Source organism: Rousettus aegyptiacus, unplaced genomic scaffold (assembly GCF_014176215.1).
Source record: "Rousettus aegyptiacus isolate mRouAeg1 unplaced genomic scaffold, mRouAeg1.p scaffold_m13_p_9, whole genome shotgun sequence".
Classification (NCBI taxonomy): Eukaryota; Metazoa; Chordata; class Mammalia; order Chiroptera; family Pteropodidae; genus Rousettus; species Rousettus aegyptiacus.
The window spans coordinates 21581561-21597920 of NW_023416312.1; the positions used below are offsets into that span (position 1 = coordinate 21581561).

The 16360-nt window shown below is 37.4% G+C and overlaps 1 protein-coding gene across 2 annotated transcripts in view; it reads left to right on the forward strand.

Annotated features, from left to right (window-relative positions):
- The window catches only part of PRRG1 (proline rich and Gla domain 1), an 84056-nt gene that overhangs the window by 600 nt on the left and 67096 nt on the right, over positions 1–16360 (forward strand). The window lies entirely within an intron of this gene.

The following is a 16360-nucleotide window of genomic DNA, read 5'->3' on the forward strand; positions in this document are numbered from 1 at the left end:
TGACGTTCGTGTGACTTTCCTTCACCCGGCCCCTGAGAATGTGTCCGTCTTCTGGTCCATTGTGCTCATGGACATTTTAACAAAGGCTATGACTGTTTTCTAGGCAGCGGCGGGTGGCAGCTGTGGCAGATCGGTGGAGGGGGTGTCCTACGAGGTCCTGGTGTGGTCCTGGGGGGCGGGGGAGCAGATGGGGACAGGCGTGAGGGAAAGTAAAAGGATGACAACAACCTTACCTCAGTTTTTTCTTTCTTCCTGGTCCACTGATTTTGATCAGTGGTAGGAACAGGCTTGAGAGAGATATGATTGGATATTAGTGTGTGTGTGTGTGCGTGTGTGCGTGTGTGCGTGTGTGTGTGTGTGTGTGTGTGTGTGTGTGTTCAGATTCTGGCTGCAGCTGTTGGTTTTGTAATTGGGCTGTTGATGTATTTAAGTGTCCCTTCTGGAAAATGTGAAAATAATGGTATTTAAGAGGAAATACTCGAAGTAAAGGGTGAACAGGTGGAGTGTCAAAATTTAGAGCTAAATTAATGTCTTGTGATAGTCATAGTATAAAGCAAGACAGAATTTGAAGAATGTAAAGGTGCTCCAGTTAGGTAAGTGAAAAGTCGATTAGGGTGCTGTTGATTGTTTCAGTCAAGAGTGGATTTTGGGGAGGGTGGTGGTGGCGGTGGCGGTGGGTGTGTGTGTGTTTGCTGCTGCCAAGTTCTTGGGTAGACTCACTTTAGAATCCTTAAAAATGATACTGGGAACGGGACAGAGACTCATGGACACGGACTATAGACTAGTGGTTACCAGAGGGCAGGGGATGAGGGAGGAAGGGGGAGGTAGACGGGATAAAGGGGGTAAAATATAGGGGGGTAGAGGGAGGGTGAAGTGAGTAAAAGGGCTCAAATGTATGGTAGCTGAAGGAAACTGGACTTTGAGTGGTAACACACAATAGAATATACAGATGTCAAATGATAATGTATACCTGAAAATTATATAATTGTATTAACCAATGTTACCCCAATAAACTTAATTTTTAAAAACATAAAAAAAAATTGACGCTGGGAATATAAAATGCTAGGGCAAATACCGTACTATTGAATAAGGTTGCAAGGTTTTTGTTTTCAAATTTATGATCTTTATGAAAAGTAATATGTATTCTCAAGCATGGATGTTGGTATTTTTACCCATTTGTTTACCTTGATAGAACAAAAACTGAACTTCTTCCTCCTCCACCCCTTTCCCTTGATTGTGAATCATGTTTTATAAACATTTACTTACAAATCTGAAGTGTATTTAAAGGCACAATCCCCCCACCCCCAACCCAAGCATGAAGTGAACAGGATTTCTTCTTGTGTTATTGTAATTTTGCTCTTTCTTTTCCTGTTATTTTAAATTAAATACCTTGATCATTACCAAGTTTAGGGGGGAAGTGTTAAGGACTCCTTTACACTTTTCCAGTGCCTAGTGAACTCCCATTCATCCTTTCAGACTCAGCCTGATTCATTTCTTAGAAAAATTTGCCAACTGCCCTAGAAAGAATTAATCACTCCCTTTTCTGTTAAACTGATACCACTGGCCTTTTTTCTGTCATGCTACTAGAACCTTAGTCTTCTGTGTTACACCAATACCTAAGGCTGCTGGGTATGCACTAAGTGCCTAATAAATGCATTTAAATAGAGGTTTAAAAATACTGTTAGAAAGCTAATTCATATCATGTAAAGTTCATGGGATAATAGAATAAATTCATAATGCTGAAATTATATTTAATATTTAAGCATTATTTGGAATGTGGATAAGAAATAAGTATGGAAATATGTTCCTGTGTATTATTAGTATGTGGTTTATCCTTCTAAAAGAGGCGCAAAATCTTTGGAGATATTGGCAAAGTAGGCATTAGAAAAAGATCAACTTCAGATATTTAAACTTTTGAAAAGTTAACATGGAACAGAATAATCATTTGTAGAAAGACACAAATAGGGTGCTGTTGGAATTTAGGAGTTTACAAGTGAATTAAGCGGGGCAGACAGTATCCTCTGAAGGCTAATATAACTAAAGAAACTGTAACCTATTAGACCAATTAGAGAGACTAATCAGTTATATTACAGTCCTTCTAAATCTTAAGGTGGTTTGAGCATTTGGCTAATGAGTCTCTTCATGTTATAGAGCTCTTGATAGGCTTGGCCTGACTATTTTTGCCAGACTGTCTTTGACATCTCTCTTAACTTTACTGTAATCACTGGCCTTCCAGTTACCTCTGGCTCATAACAGGAATTATCTTGCTCCTTACCACTCATGCTCATCACTCCCACACCTACCTTTCTATCCCCAAATGGATTCATTCATTGGAGAGAATATCATAAGTAAATGATCACTCAGTTTATAAGTGAGTAGAATTGATACTTAAGTTTAAAAATTAGTCCAGGTTTCTATGCCAACAAAGCAGAGAACCTATCCTGGCTATTAGTAACTTCTATTTTTTTATCCCCTCCTCACTTAATTTATTCTCTCTCCACCTAAATGTAAAAGCACTTTTAGTTCATGTCACTTTTTTAAAAAAAAGTTTTATATTTTTATTTTTTTAAATTAAAGTTGACATACAATATTATATTAGTTTTAAGTATATAACATAGTGATTAGACATTCATATAACTTAAGAAGTGATCACTCTGATAAATCCAGTACCCATCTGACACCATACATAGTTTTTACAATACTACTGACTGTACTCCCCATGATGTGATCCACATCATCATGGCTGTTTTGTAACTATCAATTTGCACATCTTAATTCCCTCCCTTTCCCCCCTCCCCAATCTGGAAACAATAAAAGTACTCTTTGTATCTATGAGCTTGTTTCTGTTTTGTTTGTTTATACCATTCTCTAGATTTCACATATAAGCAAAATCATATGACATTTGTCTTGCTCTGTCCGACTTACTCCATTCAACACAATAACCTCTAGGTCCATCCATGTGGTTGCAGATGGCATGATTTCTTTTTTTTATGGATGAATAATATTCCATTGTATATATGTACCACCTCTTCCTTATCTATTCCTCCTCTGATGGACATCCAGGTTGCCTCCATTGCAACATATTGTAAATAATGCTGCAATGAACATATGGATGCACATTTTTTCGAATTAGTCTTTCAGGTTTCTTCAGATAAATACCTAGAAGTAATATAACTGGGTCCTTTTTTGTCTCTTGTTATAGCCTTTGTTTTAAAGTCTATTTTGTCTGGTATATGTATTGCCATCCCAACTTTTTTATTTTCATTTCCATTTTCATGAAATACCTTTTTCTATCCCTTTATTTTCAGTATGTGAGTCTTTTGATCTGTAGTGAGTCTCTTATAGGCAGCCTATGTAAGGGTCCTGTTTTCTTACCCATTTAGTCACCCTATCATTTGATTGAATCATTCAATCCATTCATATTCAAAGGAATTTTTTTTATTAGTAGTATTTACGCCTACAGCACCCGATCTTCCTAGGTGGTCTCCCATCCAAGTACTAACCAGGCCTGACCCTACTTAGCTTCCGAGATCAGACATCAGGCTTGCTCACGGTGGCATGGCCGTAGACCATGGACCATGGCTCCACTAAGGTGCAAACCCAGGACCTTCTGTGTGTAAAGCAGACGTGCTAACCGCTACACTATGGAACCACGTCCTCAAAGCATTTTGTCCATGTTTTTGATCTTTTTTATTTTCTTCTTTCTCTTAAAGAAGTCCCTTTAACATTATTTTGTAATATTGGTTTGGTGATGATGAACTGCTTTAGCTTTTTCTTGTCTGGGAAGCTCTTGGATTCTAAATGATAACTTTGCTGGGTAGAGTAATCTTGGTTGTAGATCCTCGCTTTTCAGCACTTTGAATAGTATGTGCCAATCCCTTCTGGCCTGCAAAATTCTTGTCAAGAAATTGGCTGACAGTCTTATGTGGAGCTCCCTTGTAGGTAACTAGAGGCTTTTCTCTTGTTGCTTTTAAGATTCTCTCTGTCTTTAACCTTTGGCACTTTAATTATAATGTGTCTTGGTGGGGGTCTCTTTGGGTTCATCTTGTTTGGGACTCTGCACTTCCTAGGCTTATATGTGTATTTCCTTCGCCAGATTAGGAAAGTTTTCCATCATTATTTCCACAAATAGGTTTTCAATTCCTTGCTCTATCTCTGCTCATTCTGGTACCCCTATATTGCAAATGTTGGTGCACTTGATGTTGTCCCTGAGGCCCCTTAAACTATCCTCATTTTTTTAGATTCTTTTTTTCTTATTGTTCTGATTGGATGTTTTCTGCTACCTTATGTTCCAAATTGCTGATTTGATTCTCTGCTTCATCTAATCTACTGTTGATTTCCTCTAATGCATTATTTATTTCAGTTATTGCATTCTTCACTTGTAACTGGTTCTTTTTTTGTTTTCTATCTTCATATTTATGTTTCCTATCTTTTTTTTAAAGTTCTCCCTGAGTTCATCTACTCTTCTCTTAATATTCATTGAGCATCCTTATAACCAGTGTTTTGAACTCTGCATCTGATAGATTGCCTGTCTCTATTTTGTTTAGTTCTTTTTTAGGAGCTTTGTTCTGTTCTTTCATTTGGGATATGTTTCTTAGTCTCCCCATTTTGGCTGCCTCCCTGTGTCTGTTTTTATGTATTAGATAGGGCTGCTATGTCTCCCAGTCTTAGTAGTGTGGCCTTATGTAGTAGGTGTCCTATGGGGACCAGTGGTGCAGTCTCCCTGGTCAGCTAAGCTGGGTTCTCCAGGTGTGTCCCTTGTGTGGATTGTGTGTGCCCTCCTGTTGTAGTTGAGTCTTAGTTGCTGTTTTCATTTCATTGGAGGCTGATTGGTTGTGAGGACTGATCGTGAATACAGTGGGGGAACTTTTGTGCAGGGACTCACCTTTGGCGTAGGGTTTGCTTTAGCAGGGCTCTGGTGCCTGCCCCATCTGCCCTTTGGGTATATCTTTTGTGGAAGTTGATGGGTGGTGCTCTGATGTGGTCTGAAGCTGGCCACTGCCAGGTGTTTTGATTCTGGGACCTCTTGGGAGGGTCTCTGTTGCAGGCCAAGGTCAACTGCTGCCTTCTCAGAAACAATTGGTATGAGTTACAAAATGATCTTCAGATGGTTGCCACTTGTGCTGGGCTTGGAGGTGCCTGGGAGAGGCCAGCTGCCACTAGCGCCAGGATTGGGGCTGCTTAGTAAGAGTTATGGGGCATACCAAATCCAGATAGTGCATGTTTGGGTTTTGTGAACCTTTGAGAGATTTTAGGAAAGTCTGCAGCATGAACCAAGATAGGCCATTTGTATGGAAAATCCACTGGAAGTGTCTTGCATGGGCCCACATGTTGGGTGGGGATCTCAGAGTATTACCAGTAGGGGACAACCTTTGTTACCCAGGATGATGGAGACTCAGATATGACTACTGCTTGAGTCTACATGCTGGGTTGGGAGAAGATTCAACAAGGGAACAAGAGCTTCTGCCACTACTTCTGCCTGGGACAAAGCTGTTCCTCTAGCTCTCTCCCTGAAGCCAGATGATTCAATTTCTCTCTGTGTTTTCCTAGCACCTTTCACACTGCTGTCCCAGAGTTGTAGCTCAGAATGAGTGAGTCCTGCACAGGCCCTTTAAGAGGAACTCCTAGGACTCCAGCAGCCCTCCATCTCACTCAGCCACAGTTTCCAGTGGTTTTCACAGCCAAAAGTTGTGGAGACTTTTCTTCCCAGCACTAGTGCTCCAGGCTGGGTATCCCAGTGTAGGTTTGGGACACCTCGCTCCTCCAGGGTGACGTCCACAGCCTAGATATCCCTCCTGATTTTCAACCACCACAAATGGGTGTGGGGAGCAGCCATTTTCATGCCTCCACCCCTCCTATCAGTCTTGATGTGGCTTCTTCTGTGTATCCTTAGTTACAGGACTTCTGTTCAGCTGGACTTTAGGTGATTCTCATTGATGGTAGTTCTATAGCTTAGTTGTAATTTGCATATGGTCATGAGAGGTGGCCAGCACAGTATATTACCTATTTCACCATCTTGACAGGAACTCTCTTTTAAAAAAGTTCTGTGATCTTTAGACTCACTGGAAAAATAATCCAAACCACTGTGATTATAACTTCCTTCTTAAAACTTTCCTAATCTAGACTTCCATATTTCTGGATGTTCGTCTACTTCTTTGCCAACCTCAGTCATTTCCACTGAGTTATCTTCTTAGGGTTCTGTCCAAGATTTTCTTTCCCACTCTGTCTATGCAAGAAACAATAATATAATGGCTAAGGGCATGGAATTTGGAGGCAATATATTACACTTTTTTCTCTCAGTTTCTTTATCTGTAAAATGAGAATTATAATACCTGATAAGTGAGATCAGTTATATTAACAGCTTGTCATAATATCTAATACATATTGCCCTAAAAATAGTAACTATTTTTATTTGTAATTGCTGTTTCTTATGAGAAATAATATCAGCAGCAATTAACTTCAAAATGTGTGGATGTATTGACATCTAACCTGTTTGAGCTCCAGTCCTGTATTTATAGATTCTTCCAATACATCTTCAACTGGTGTCTTAGCATAGTGGTTTCCAAACATAGACGTGCACAATAATCATGAGAATTCATAGATCTCTGGGCCCTAGCCCCAGGGATTCTGATGTCTGGGATAGAGCCTGAGAATTTTCATTTCTAATGAGTTTCCAAATGATAGTGATGCTGCTGGCCCTTAGGTCACACTGAGTGGCACTGATCTAGATGGCATTGTGTTGCTGCAGATTTGTGGTTCCAAAATAAGGGGTATGAAACTCAGTAGTTGGAAGAAAATGTGAGGAAACCGCGACATAGCTATTTATTCTAGCAAGGGCATGGCACCGCCTCACATGGTGGTAGCGCCTTTTTATATACAGGTTAAACAATAGTGGCACACTGCCAAGTAATGGAAGCCCACACATGTGTATGGGACACATGGTTACATAAAGGAAGAAGTGCTGAGTTACTTCCGCTGGGAAGTTAGCTACGGGTGTCAGGAGGGAGCCTGACTATGGCTGTCTTTCTTTCTCTGCACAGGCATTCAGACAGGTTGACAGGGAGGGAGGGAGGGAGGGAGGGAGGGAGGGAGGAAGAGGAGACCAAAAGACCAAAAAGTTATTGAAGTTAAGAGGAGTGTGCTTGAAGCTGGTTGTATCAGATATCATGTAAAGTTTGGAAAGGATATATAACACAGTTGAATTTGGTGACCAAGAGCCTTTTTGTTTGTTTTTTGTGTGTGTCAGGTAGAGGGTTGATTTAATTGTATGCCTCAGCTGGTGAAATGTTATCATTATGACCAGAAAAACATGACAAGTATTTGAGGTAATGGTTATTATCTGGAGGTTCATTAGACTCTTAGAGAGCTTTTTTCACCAACATACTTATATTTAGTGCCCCTCTTGCCAATATAAACCTATCAAACCAAAATTTCAGAGTGTGAAAATGGCATGAACAAATTCCAGGAGATTTTCATGGGTACCCTGGTTAAGAACCACTTCTTAGAGCAATGGTGGTCAGGAATTGGAAGCAGAGAAAAGAAACTAATTGGTTTCTTCTCTCGTTTTTTCGTAGCCTGGCTAGAGGTTTATTGATTTTATAGATCTTTTCAAAGAATCAGGTTTTGATTTTGTTGATTTTTCTCTATTAATTTTAATTTCATTGTTTTTAATTTCATTGTTATCTGTTCTAATTTTTATTTCTTTTGATTGCTTTGAATTAAATTTGCTCTTCTAGTTTTCTAAAGTGAAAGTTTAGGTTGTTGATCTTTAGATCTTTCTTCCTTTCTAACATGTGTATTCAATGCTATAAATTTCCATCTAAGCACTGTTTTCACTTCATCCCTTAGTATTTGATAAGTAGTATTTTCATTTAGTTTAAAATATTTAAAAATTTCTTTTGAAAGTTCTTTGATTCATTTGTTATTTAGGAGTTTAGTCACCTTGTGTTTTGGGATTCTCCAGTTATCTTACTGATAATGATTTCTAGTTTAATTCCGTTGTGGTCTGAGAGTAGACATTATATGATTTCTGTTCTTTTTATTTTGTTAAGGTGTATTTGATGTTCCAGAATGTGGTCTCTCTTTGTGCATATTCCATTGTTGGATGAAGTAATCTATAGATATCAATTATATCCAGTTGACTGATGGTGCTATTGAGTTCTATGTATTTATTGAATATATGCCTACTGGATCTGTCCATTTCTGTCCATTTCAAGAGTGGTGTTAAAATCTGTAATTAGGAGATTCATCTATTTCTTATTTCAGTTCGATCAGTGTTTGCCTTATATATGTTGATGCTTTGCCTTGAAGTCTGTTCTGTCTTAAATGAACATAGCTATTCCTGCTTTCTCTTGATTAATTGTTAGCATGGTATGTCTTTCTCTATCCCTTTACTTTTAATCTGTATGTATTGATATTTAAATTCATTTTCTTGTAGATAACATATAATTGGGTTTTGTTTTTCATCCACTCTAACAATATTTGTCTTTGATTTATTTAGACCATTAAAAGGGATTATTGATATAGTTGGATTAATATCTACCACAATTGTTTACTGTTTTCTATTTGTCATCCTTGTTCTTTGTCCTTGTCTTCCACATTTTCTTCTACCTTTCGTGGTTTTAACTGAACATTGTTTATGATTCCATTTCTCATTTCTTAGTGTATCAATTATGCTTTTTTAAACTTTTTTAATGGCTGCCCTAGCGTTTGCAAGATATATACTTCTGACTAATCAAATTCCACTTTGAAATAATGCTGTCCTACTTCATGGGTAATGCAGGTATCTTATAATAACACAATATTTCAAATTCCTCCTTCCCATTCCTTATATCATTATTGTCACTCATTTCACTTATACATCAGGATATGATATATATGTGTGTGTGTATGCACATATATGTGTGTGTGTATATATATACATATATATATGCATATATATATAAAATAAACATTCATCATTGGAAACATTGTTGCTGATATTTTGAACAAACTATTATCTTTTGGTTCAACTAAGAATAAGGAAAATCAGTTTTTAAATTTTACCTTTAGTTTCATTTTTCAGTGCACTTCCTTTAAAATAGATCCAAATCTCTGACCTATATTATTTTCCTTCTCTTTGAAGAACTACTTGACTATATCTTGCTGGCAGATCCATTGGAAAAAAGTTTCCTCAATTTTTGTTTGAGAAAGTATTTCCCTTGCCCTTTCGAAGATAACTTCTCGGAGCACCAAATTCTGGGTTGATGCATTTTTTTCTTTCAACACTATAAATATTTTACTTCACTCATTCCTGCTTAAGTGGTTTCTAAGGGGAAGTCGGATGTAATTCTTATCTTTACCTCTTTATAGATAAGGTGTGTTTTTCCTTCTGGCTTCTTTCAAGATTTTTTGTCTTTGATTTTCTGCAGATTAACTATGATAGGCCTACATGTAATTTTCTGCCCACCCCTTTAGCATTTATCCTGCTTGCCCTTCTCTGAGGTTCCTGGATCTATGGTTTGGTTTCTGACATACATTGGGGAAATTCTCAGTCATTATTGCTTCAAATATCACTTCTCCTTTTCTATTTCTTCTTTCTGGTGTTCTTGTTACACATATGTTACAGTGTTTGTAGTTGTCCAACAGTTCATCGACAGTCTATTTTCTTTTTTCAGTTTTGAAAGTTGCTAGTGTCATACCTTCAGGCACAGAGAGTCTTTCTTCAGCCATGTCCAGTCTGCTAATAATCCTATCAAAGGCATTTTTTATTTCTGTTATAGCCTTTTTTATTTGTAGCAGTTCTTTTTGATTCTTTCTTAGAATGGTTAGAGGAGACTGGAGTTATATTTTACTTCTCCTGGGTAGGTTAGGCTATGATAAAACCCTAATATTTTAGGCTCTTATAAAATAGGTTCTCCTCAGAGCAGTCCTTGTTAAGGTGAATGGAATGCCCTGGCATATTTCACAATGGTTCATTCCCCTTTTCCCCATTAGAAGCACAAGGGGATTTTTCTTCAATATTTAATGCAGGAACCAGGTCCAGCTCCTGAAGGTAAATCTCACAGAAGTGTGGACCCCCATGAATGGGTCCACCTTAAGAGTTTAACTCTCTGACTTGTCTATACTGTGCCTCAGCAATTAATCAATTACAATTCAAGTTTTCCTGTGTTGGCACTGATTCCCTCTGAGATTTCTGCTCATGGTCTTCTGCTTGGTTAAGTTGTGATTCTCTGTATCTGCCTGTCTGTCTCCAGTTTGGGGGGCAGGGTTTGCCCCGTGACTTCACTTCTTTGACAGATTGTAAAAGAGTTTTTTTTTTCTTTTTTTTTTTAGTTCGGTCAGCTTTTTGTTTGTTGTTAGGAGAGAATTGCAACTTCTAAGCTCCTTACATGCTGGATTGGAAACCTTAAGCCCTTCTTGCTTTTCTTGAGATTTTACCATCTAATTGTCCATAAATATTAGTCATATTTCCCCTGTTTTGGACTTTATATAAATGAGATCATCCATATATACATGATTCTTTTGCTCATTATTACATTCATGGGATAAATCCATTACTTCGATCCTTCTCAGAAATTGACCTGCACATGCATCCCCTGGTGATCTTTTTTAAATGCAGATTCTGATTTAGGAGGTCTGGGGTAGAACCTGAGATTCTGCCTTTCTGACAAGCTCCCATGTGATGCTGATGTTGCTCTTCCATGGACAACATTTGGAATAATAATGAGGCATTAGTTAATTCTGTTTTCAACTGCTTAATATGCCTTTGATACTTCAGGTAATTTACTGTATAGGTTTTCTCCTGGAAGAGGAAAAATATGGAAAACTGTCCTTTAATTTCTGTCAAGTATCATTTTTCCAGAATTGGGAGCTAAGGATGAAGCAAGTTATGTCATATTTAAAATGAATATCATTAATATAGTAAAGTTAATGATAACATTTGAATAAAATATTAGCAATATAGTCCTGTAAAATTTCTCACATTGCATCTTTAGTTGTAGGTAAGGTTGTGTCAACTATTCTGTGCAGGTATTCCATACAGGTAATTTTTAAGTAAAGCAAAATTTGAAAGGACACATCAGTACATGTGTGTGCTCACTTGGATATGTATGAGAGTGACAGACAAGGATGTAAAGCTTTCTTTTAGGGCCTTTGACAGACAATGTTTTGTTTAGAGTTTTTTTCCTATTCGCAGGGCTTATAAGATGACTGGCCTCTTGGTATTGCAGCAGTTTTCTACAATGACAAAGTGATTTGGTTATCCTGAAAATCCTGGGGACCATAGAAATAATATTGTCAATGCAAGTTGACCTTTAGAGTCTGTTAAGGAAATGGCTTTATACTATATATATCAAGCTTTAATTCAGCATTTATTGAACACATTTGCTGTGTAAGGGTATGTGTACTAGCTTTATTTACACTTAGTAAGTCGAAACAAATACTTCTCAAGAATATTATTGAGCACAATGAAGTGAGAGTAAAGTGTCACAAGGCAGAGAGAATCAGAGCTCTTAAAAATGCTCAGTGGTTGCTCTGCTTTCTCCATTATTAGGTGGTAATAACTGATATACTTATTTTCAAATGCATTCACATACTGATGATGAATTTTTGATAGCACTCATTATCTTTTTGAAAGACTTGGCAGGTAAATGGGCCAGAATTTAAATGAGGATTTGAACTCCTAAGGTACATTTTCCAGTGCCTCAGAATTTAGAACCTAGGATTTCTTTAGGAAAATCTGTTGTATTTTACATTCCTGACTTGGACTAAGTTCCTTGTGTTCTATTTTTCTCCTTCTTTTAAAACTGTCTTTAGAAGATATGTGTTATTTTCTGGAGTCCTAGGTAACAAAATTCCTTTTTGAGGACAAAGCCTTATTATTCAAAGCACTGTATGTTCTGTGCTTTTGCTCCAATCTGTCTCAAGTGTGTCTGTTCTTTGTGGTTTGATTTCTAGTGTGGTGCATTCCAATTTTGTTAAAAAAAATCCATATGACTAACTTGCCACAGTAATCCTCTCTGATATGTTTGCTTCAGGGAGAAAGCTGGCAAAGTTAGAAACATATGACTAGTTTTAAAAAAATTTGCTGTCACTGCAGAAAAAGTCAATGGACTATATTTTTAGTTTTTTTTTCTTTGTTAGTATTACTCATGGGGCCAGAATAATGGTTTTGGCAAGGATACATTTACTTTGTAATTTTATCATACTTCAGTATCTCACTCATATTTTCCCTAGTATTTATCAAGAAAATATTATTGCACACAGAAGTAAAAAAAGTTTATTTAGGCTCATAAGCAGCCCCTCTGAAAATACAATTTTTTTTTGCATTAATGTGAGCTATATTGCAAAAATCAGTGTGTTCTTTGAATTTTAAAATTTCTTTGACATGCAAATGTATACATTAATATTTATTATTAGCACTTAACTTTATAGTTCTTTCTCTAAACTATGAATGTTCACCCAGTTTATAGGCTTGACCTTCACAGAGCTTTGAATAGTCCATTCTCACTGTTCAAGGTTTATTACTTCTTTCTTAACACTATAATCATGTCATTTTTACTGGTCTCCCCAGTCATTTATTACCAATCTTAAACCCAAATCTGCCCATTCACAGATACTAAAAGCCTCCAATTTGCAGATATCACCCTTTGCAGTGCTTTTAGAAAGCCCCAGCTACCCCTATAGACCCAACTATTCACTTTCTCGAAGGTTAAATATACCTAACTTTCGGAGTTGGCTTCTACTTTTTCTGTTTGAGTTCCTTATTTGCATTTCAATTCTTAACCATTTAATTGGGTCTAGTTTTCTACCAGATTCTCAGCCTCATTAGCTTGGGGTCAGAGCATCTATATTGTCTTTATCTACTTGGTCTCTGCCTGGTTCCCAGCACCAGGAATCAGGATGCTGAATATTAGTAGACTTCTCACTATAGTAGGTGGACTTTAGCTTACTTCAACAGAGCCAATAAGAAGAAGATACCAGGGCTCTTCAAAGACCAGGAAACGTACTGGGGCCACTCCTCTGTAGAATGGGTTTTTTCCCCGCTTTGAAACCCAAACCCACTCTTGGCAGATTTGTCCTTCACAGGAGTTTAGTGAGTTTATTATTCAGAAGATTGCCCAAATTATTTTTTCTTTTCATCTAACAAGCAACTACAACAACATGGATTATCTTCCTTAGTAACAACAAAAGCAATGACAATAACCCTTCTATGTTGTATCAGATATTTTTCTTTCATTATTTTTATTGCCCTGTGTGGTATATAACATCTATCCCCACTTTATTGGGAGGATGCTGAAGTTCAGAGAAGTGAAGTGCCTCAGGTCACTTTGGGATATATGGTGGAGCAGAAGTTCTGATCTATGTCTCTCTGATACTAAATAGAGCTTTTTTCCAAGAGGCCCCATTGTATGAAGTATGCTTTTGGGCTGCCTCTTCCCATTCTCAGTTTTTCACAGTAAACACAGTGAAACTCAGTGTATAGGAAGAGAAATGTGTATTGAACACTTACTATGTGTGTATTTCAAGCATCAATCATGGTCTAGTAAGCATTAAGTACTTAATGAACATTGAAAGAATGAATGAATGAGAGGATACCATGTAAATTAGTTAGGGTAATCTCCCTGTGCTTAACATAGTGGCAGGTGTATGGTAGGTACTCAAGAAATATTTGTTGACTTGATGAGATTACCCATTCAAGTGTTGTTGAATTAATTAGAACAGTGATCCCCAACCTTTTCAGCAGCAGGGAGAGGTGCTCCTATGAGAACCTAATGCCTGATGATCTGGGGTGGAGCTGAAGTGGTGATGCTAGCGCTGGGGAGTGGCTGAAAATACAGATGAAGCTTTGCTTGCCTCCTTCTGTGCAGCCTGGTTCCTAACAAACCATGGACTGGTACCAGTGTGCGGCCGGAGGGTTGGGTACCCCTGAATTACTCTGTACTCTTCTATTAAAAAATGATGGTAAATGTAAGTATTTGTAACCTTTTTAAGTATTTGAGTCATAGATCTAGTCTTCTGATGAAGAAAAAAATGAGGTTTAATTGATTTCCCAAAGAGTAATTGGTATTATATGCTGAACTCTACTTCCAGAAGAAGGCTTCCTTTACCTCTTCATCTTACTGGACTTCTTACTCATTCACTCCCTAAAACTTCTTCCCTGACTTCTGCCCTTCCCTAGATAATGCCATTCATTCCCATGACTTCAGCTTCATTCCCACTGACAATTCCCATAGCTCTATTTAGTCATATTTTTGCCTTGAAGGTCCAGGGTCATATAAATGACTGTTTACCTTAACCTAAAATGTCTTAAACAGAATTTTCTTCCTGCCCACTATTATTCATTCATATATATATATATATATATATATATATATATATATATATGTATGTTATGTATATGTGTGTATATATGTATATGTATGTGTGTATGTATGTGTGTGTGTGTGTGTGTGTGTATATATATATTTATATAATGTGCTGCTGCTTCTTTGTGTCCCACATTGTTAAAGGGGAAGGAAGCAGCCTAAGTATTAGTACTAATGTGACTACATGGGGTTCACTTAGCCACTCCATCGGAGAGATCATAGTCCTCATCCTAGAGGTAAGACCCCTAAATTAAGGGGCTCACAGTAGTCTGTATCACTCCCTCCAAAGAAGTTTTTATCTTTCTGTGCTTTTCCGTGCCAGTTGACTTTCAACTCCTTACTAATGCAAGCAGGAGAGGGAGGCTTTTTTCTCATTACCTCCTTTTTTCAAGTATAACATGAGAGAATGTACTCTGATTATCATTTATAACAAATCTCATTCCAAATTTTATCTAAAATACAAGTCTTGGGATTAAAATCTCAGTTTTATATAACAATTGGCTACAATAATCATATGGGTTACTAAATTACATTGAGAGTTACACTGCATTATTGGTTTAGCTTATCCCAGTGTCTATCTTTAACTCCTAATTAGTGAAGACAATTATATTATCTTGAATTTTTATTATGATTTTACATATATAGAACTCTCTCAAGGTTGTATGGACTTTCCCCCATTGTCTGTTTCTTTCCTAGCTAGGTAATAGACCATAAGTTGTTTTGTGAGTTATTTTTCTTGTTACTTCTATTCCTCACAGAGGACCTGCTCAGTGATATTGTGCAGTTAATTTCCTACCTACTTCTCTGGGCCTATCCATGGTTTCCCCTTTCTGTGCTATAGTTACTAGACTTCAGCTGGTAGTGTTAATTTTTTCCTGTTACAGTACTATAGTGTCATGTGGTTTTTCTTCTCATTTATCCTTCATCACACACTGGTTAGAACCTATTTATCTGAAACAGTATATGAATTATCTTCAGACAGTTTTAATTAAGTCAAATGCTGTCCCTGTATAATACTGGCAAGGAAATCTTAAGTGTTTCTTGCCTGCATTTAGTCATATTAAAGGGAATTTATAATTAATATTTCATTCTTTTTATTCCAAAAACGATTTACTATAACTCTTTATGTAGTGTTCATGGAAGCTATGGATTCTAAGATGACTAAAAGGTAATGCACTTCTAACCTCCATTTTGGTATAGGTAAATCTTACTTACAAAAGATCATTCATTGTTGTTGTTTTGTGAGTAATAGCCAAGACTAAGGCAGGCTCTCAGAGAGGTCCAATTTAGGTTTGTTTACAGCCCAAGGTTCTAGTACTGTCTTGGGTAGATGTTTCTGATTATACTGCACTGGTTGTTTTAAAATCATAGCCTTTGACCTGATCTTATTCTATTTGACCAGAAGCAGCAGGGAGTATTACCAGACTCTAAGAGTATTATGTAGGACCAAAGGTGAGTCATATAGCTAGTACAGTGCTTCCTTCATTGTATACTACACATACTTCCCACAAATAGGACCCCTGCTTCAGGGGTGCCTGTATTTGGAGTGGTTAATTCCATAGCCTGTATGGGAAGATGATAGAGGATACTCTGTTAAGAACTTGACACTAAGCCTACTCCACTATCACTTTCTTTTACCTAATTCAAGGCCTAGCTAAAATACTCTGTGTCACTTCTTAGTAAGTACTTCAGAAACCTTGGAATTTAATATAATTCTAGTACTTATGGTTTACAGAGAATCAGATAAGTTCAGCATATTGTAGAGAAGCTTCTTTGTGCAGCACTGTGGCAACCCTGCACGTCTTCATTCAGGCCACTGAGCCAATGCGTGACCGTAGTTTGACTCAAGTCTTGGCAAAACACTCTGTGATTCCTCCTGGAGCAAGGGGAGATAAGTAGCCTGGTGAGGAGCTGCCATGAGGCAGTTTCTCATAACGTACCTTGTGGGAAACTACCATAAGGTCATTTCTCACTCATCTTCTAGTTTCAGTTGAGTGTAGGACTTTCCACCT